The sequence below is a fragment of the Symphalangus syndactylus genome, chromosome X (assembly GCF_028878055.3).
Source record: "Symphalangus syndactylus isolate Jambi chromosome X, NHGRI_mSymSyn1-v2.1_pri, whole genome shotgun sequence".
Lineage (NCBI taxonomy): Eukaryota > Metazoa > Chordata > Mammalia > Primates > Hylobatidae > Symphalangus > Symphalangus syndactylus.
The window spans coordinates 122,972,984-122,979,338 of NC_072447.2; positions in this window are offsets into that span (position 1 = coordinate 122,972,984).

The following is a 6,355-nucleotide window of genomic DNA, read 5'->3' on the forward strand; positions in this document are numbered from 1 at the left end:
CAAACAAACAAACAAACAACAACAAAAGCAACAACAAAAATTAGCTGGGCGTGGTGGTGCATGCCTGTAGTCCCAGCTACTCAAGAGGCTGAGACAGGAGAATCTCTTGAACCCAGGAGGTGGAAGTTGCAGTGAGCTGAGATCGCACCACTGCACTCCAGCCTGGGGGACAGAGTGAGACTCTGTCTCCAAAAAAACAGATTACGTGACACAATGTGAGTAAAGTGCCTGCTGCAACCCTCAAGGACAGTTGGTGGCCATCGTGATCACACCCCTTAGGGTGAAGCAGATTTCAGAGGAGTGCTTTGTATACAGTCGGTCATCAGCTGGTATGTGTTGACTGAGAGAAAGTTTGGGGCCTCGAACCTTTTCTCTCTGTAGGCAATGGGGAGCTTCACACACAAAGTACGGTGGGTGTTGGACAATGAACACAGATGTGGTGTGAGGTGTGGGTTGAAGCGGAGGAGGAGACACAGGTGTCACAGTTGTTGCAACAGCAAAGGGATTAAGGACAGGCTAGGGTGATGACAATGGGGATGAAAGGACAGGTATGGCAGAGAAAGCAGAATAACAGAACTTGGTTGTTTTTTGTTGTTGTTTTTGAGATGGAGTCTCACTCTGTTGCCCAGGCTGGAATGCAATGGCGCAGTCTTGGCTCACTGCAACCTCCATCTCCCGGGTTCAAGTGATTCTCCTGCCTCAGCCTCCTGAGTAGCTGGGATTCGATTATAGGTGCGTGCCACCACACCCAGTTGATTTTTGTATTTCTAATACAGATGGGGTTTCACCATGTTGGTCAGGCTCGTCTCGTACTGCTGACCTCGTGACCCACCCGCCTTGGCCTCCCGAAGTGCTGGGATTACAGGCGTGAGCCACCGCGCCTGGCCAGAACTTGTTATTTTTGAAAGGAAACTGTGGAGAGATGACTCCAAATTAGACAAGAGAGATAGGTATGAGCTCAGAAAGATGCAGAGACCTGCTACGTGTGTTTTACTGCCAAAAAGCACAGAGCTGAGCCTGTCTGCAACCCCCTGTCAAAGTGTAAAATAACCCAGAAGACTCACAGGGGGTTCTGCTGGCCCTGGTCAGTGAAAGTCGGAATGACCAGTTCCCAGACGCTGCAAATTTTTCGGGCAATGACATTTTCCGAGGAATTTTGGAGACGGCGTGTATTTTTTTTTTCCTTCTCTTCCTTCAAATTGTCAGGACAGCACGGTCCACAAGGGGGCAGATTATATCTGGCAAAGTCCAATTACAATGGCAACGGTGATACTAAAAGGCAATCTCCCGGCCAGGCACTGTGGCTCATGCCTGTCATCCCAGCACTTTGGGAGTCCAAGGTAGGCGGATCACTTGAGATCAGGAGTTCAAGATCAGCCTGGCCAATATGGTGAAACCCCATCTCTACTAAAAATACAAAAATTAGCCGGGTGTGGTGGCAGGCGCTTGTAATCCCAGCTACTCAAGAGGCTGAGGCAGGAGAATGGCTTGAACTCGAGAGAATGGCTTGAAGCTGGGAGGCGGAGGTTGCAGTGAGCCGAGATCGTTCCATTGCACTCTAGCCTAGGCGTCGCAGCGAGACTCCATCTCAGAAAAATAAAAAATAAAAAAAAAGGCAATATCCCCTCATAGGTGCTTCAGCTATCTGAACAAGCACAAAGAGGATATCATTTCCCCTGCCCTATTAGCAGGAGCTGCAGTGTCAGAGGTGTGCGTGTTGCCACATGGCAATGAGGCGAGCTCTGGGAAGCCAAAGAGCCCTTACCCGACTACAGGGGACATTGGTTATTGGCCAAACTTGACACTTCCTCCTGCTTCCAGCTCCTGGACACCTCACCATTTGCATCTCCCTAACAGGACCGGGAAGGAGCAGAGTGTGAGACCCAGTGGGCCTGATGGTGCTAGGAAGACCCCTGCAAACTGAGATCAGTCGGGCAAGTGCCCACTGCAAGCTGAGCCCAGGACTGGGTGTGAGGAGGTGGAAATCCAGGAGAAATCAAAGACTCCTTCACTAAACCCAATCTGATAGAAGAGAAAAGGCAAGCCCACATTGATTCAGAGATCACAGAAACCTGGGTTCAGATCTCAGTCCCATCACTTCTTAGCACTATGTTATAAGTCAAGCTGCTTAACTTCCTGAACCTCAGTTACTTCATCTGTAAAATGGGGAGGGCAAAAACAGTATCCACCTCACAGGGTGGTTGTGGGGTTTCAGTGAGATATTGCATAAATGAGATAAAGCCTGGCTCACAGGTAGTGCTCAGTAAATGGTAGCTGGAATCCATGTTATTGTTCCTGTAACAATAAAGCAATGTGGTACCATTGACTATATTGAGTACAGAAAAACCTTGGAAGACACAAGTGGCAGGTGAGTAGAAAGTGGGTTTTTCCCTGACTGATTGAAGGTGAAGGGGCAGGAGGTGTGAGAACGGAGCAGGGAGGGCATTCCAGAAAGAGGGAAAGAGAGGATGTCTTCAGGGCTGACCCCATGGGTCTGCATCGGCAAGGATGGAGGCTGCTGTGATGGGGCTGAGTGGTTTCAGGCCCAGCCCAGCCAGGTACAGGCAGCTGCTCAGCTCCCCGACTGTGCATTAAGAAGTCAGTGAAGAAGAATATGAGGGGCCGGGTGCGGTGGCTCACACCTGTAATCCCAGCACTTCAGAGGCCAAGGCTAGCGTATCGCCTGAAGTCAGGAGTTCAAGACAAGCCTGGCCAACATGGTGAAACTCCGTCTCTACAAAAAATACAAAAATTAGCTGGGCGTGGTGGCAGGTGCCTGTAATCCCAGCTACTTGGGAGGCAGAGGCAGGAGAATTGCTTGAACCCGGGAGGTGTAGGTTGCAGTGAGCCGAGATCATGCCATTGCACTTCAGCTTGGGTGACAGAGCGAGACTCCGTCTCAAAAACAAAGTAAAAACAAAGAAGTAATATGAGGGAAAGAGTGTCTCGGATGATTGTTAGAGAAGTCTCTTGGTCTCCAGCCACAGCGTTTTAGAAGAGGAAGGCAAATCTATGACAGCAAGCTAAGGAAGATGAGGCCCAATCTCCCTCTGCAGGTGCAGAGAAGCCGATAATATGGGATAAGCGACTCTGGAAGTTTCTTTCTTCTGGGCCTGAACATATATCTAGAATTCCAAGAACATGACCCAATGGGACCCAGAAGCCAGCCCACAAAACCGTCAGCTATCAACTGCAAAATGCTCATCCCAGGCCTGTGTCCCCCCCCGACCCCCAAACTCCCCACCCCAGGGATAGTAAACTGGAAGGCTATTCTTGACATTTCTGATCCCAGGGCCTGGTCTAAGGTTTTCATTTCCATGCTGGGTTTTGTTTTTTTGGTTTTTTGGGGTTTTTTTGTTCGTTTGTTTGTCTGTTTGTTTGTTTGTTTGTTTAGACAGAGTCTTGCTCTGTCACCCAGGCCAGAGTGCAGTGGCGCGATCTCAGCTCACTACAACCTCAACCTCCCAGGTTCAAGCGATTCTCCTGCTCCCAAGTAGCTAGGACTACAAGCACGCACAACCACACCCAGCTACATTTTTGTTTTTGTTTTTTTTTTTTTAGACAGAGTCTCGCTGTCGCCCAGGCTGGAGTGCAGTGGCGCGATCTCGGCTCACTGCAGCCTCCGCCCCCCGGGGTTCACGCCATTCTCCTGCCTCAGCCTCCCAAGTAGCTGGGACTACAGGCGCCCGCCATCTCGCCCGGCTAATTTTTTGTATTTTTAGTAGAGACGGGGTTTCACTGTGTTAGCCAGGATGGTCTCGATCTCCTGACCTCGTGATCCGCCCGCCTCGGCCTCCCAAAGTGCTGGGATTACAGGCGTGAGCCACCGCGCCCGGCCCATTTTTGTATTTTTAGTAGAGACAGGGTTTTGCCATGTTGGCCAGGCTGGTCCCGAACTCCTGACCTCAAATGATCTGTCCACCTCAGCCTCCCAAAGTGCTGGGATTACAGGTGTGTGCCACCGCACCCGGCCCATCCTGGTTCTATAAGTTGAACTTCCCCTGTGAGTAGATCTTTTTAGGGCCCTGACAGAGCCAGCAGAGCTGGGCTCGTTTCCTGTTTGCCCAGATGCTAAGCTGCCATATAACCCTTGGTTACACAGGCCCTTGGAAGGAAGCCTTGGCCTAAATAGCCCCAAACAAGTGATAATAGAAAAGCCTTTTATATTTAGCTTTAGGATATTGTAAGTGATTTTTGGCAGCATATTTCTCTTCCTAAATAGAGTTGGATTGGGCTAATTAAAATTAACTTTATGAGATGCAGAATAGGAGAGTGGTTAAGAGCCTTTATAGACCAGCGGTATGGGCGCTCAGCCACACAGTCTGGTTTTCAGTCCAGTCACCACCATTTGCTAGCTGTTTATCTCCCTGAGTTTCTTCATCTGCAAAACACAGGTATAGCCAGAATACCTTTCTCATTGGGTATTTGTGAGGATTGCATGAAGACTAATACATGTAACACAGCCTGATGTCTGGCCCCTGGAAGCATTCAATAAAGGGTGGCAGTCATAGTTATCATGACATTATTTCCCTAGCAGACCCACTGGGCTTTGGATAAAGGAAGTCTAAAGGTAGCCTGGGGGAGGGGTATATGAGGGAAAATCAGGCCAGGATTAAAAACTGTCAGCATAGGCCCGGCATGGTAGCTCTCATCTGTAATCGTACCACTTTGGGAGGCGGAGGCAGGTGGATCACTTGAGGTCAGGAGTTTGAGACTAGCCTGGCCAACATGGCAAAACCGTCTCTACTAAAAAATACACAAATTAGCCGAATGTCCTGGCAGGTGCCTGTAGTCCCAGTTACTTGGGAGGCTGAGGCAGAAGAACTGTTTGAACCTGGGAGGCAAAGGTTGCCATGAGCCAAGATCGTGCCTGGGTGACAGAATGAGACTGTCTAGCAATAAATAAATAAATACATAATAATAAAAAATTGTCAGCCTATAATCCAGAAAAAAACAATCCACCTGTGGATAATTGAGTTATCCACTTGTTATTCTTTTTTTGAAACAGGGTCTCACTGTTGCCCAGGCTAGAGTGCAGTGGTGTGATCAGAGCTCACTGCAGTCTCAAACTCCTGGCCTCAAGTGATCCTTCTGCCTCAGTTTCCCAAAGTGTTGGGATTCCAGGAATGAGCCACCACTCAACGGCCAGAACATGATTTCTTGACCCTTTTTCTCAGGATTTTGCTAGCTCCTCAGCAGGTTTAGGCTAGAGTGAGCAGGTGGCATTGCCCCAAGACCAGTTGGATGCAGAGTCTGTCAGGAATCACTTATCTATGCAAGGGAGTAGGTCTGGCTAGGCACAGGTATGTGCTTGCGAGGTAAATAGTTGTTACTGACACAGTCACCTTTGTCTATGAGGGGAGGAGGAGGCCAATGCCTATGGAAGGACAAAACTCCTTCTGCCTTAGGCAGGTCTTACCTGCCTCTGCATTCTTGTCAGGTTATATATTGCTTTTGTGATGTGTTTGGAAAAAGACAAGAAACCACACCTTTTTTTCTTTTTTTTTTTCTTCTAGCCATCACCTCTGGCTAGAGGTAGAGGGACTTCTTAGAAGTCACTATCATGGCTGAAGCCTCAATTCTGTCCTAAGCCAGGAAGCCAAATTGGTAAATTCAGTCTTTTTTTTTTTTTTTTTTTTTTGACAGGGTGTTACTCCTTTCTCCCAGGCTGGAGTGCAGTGGCACAATCTCAGCTCACTGCAGCCTCAATAGCCCAGGCTCAAGTGATCCTCCCACCTCAGCCCCTCAAGTAGCTGGAATTACAGGCATGAGCTACCACGGCCAGCTAATTTTTGTATTTTTAGTAGAGACAGGGTTTCTCCATGTTGGCCAGGCTGGTCTCGAACTCCTGACCTCAGGCGATCTGCCAGCCTCGGCCTCCAAAGTGCTGGGATTACAGGCGTGAGCCATCATGCCTGGACTAGTAAATTCAGTCTTTATGTCATGGTTCCTCCATTGTTGTCAATAACTCTAGCACTGTAAACGTGCTTTTGTGAGCTGATGCTATTTACTTCTCTATTTACACATTTATGTATTTGTGTCTCCCTAATATCACATTTATCTTTTGAATGGGTAATATATTGGTAATATATCCTCAGATACCAAATTGACAAGGTATAAAGCGTTTACAGTAACAAGTTAGTTTCCCTCCCAACCCTGTTCCCTCGACACCCACAGGTAATCTCCATGACTACATTCTGGTGTTCCCTTCCAGAGATAAGCTATGCCTATCCAGGCATCTATTATTTTAGGTGGTAGCATTCTTACTCATATTTGTATCCCAGTGCCTAGAGGAGTGCCAAACAAAAGTGTGCTGTCAAAAAAAGCTTGTTGGTTGCATGTTTGTTGCTCCAGA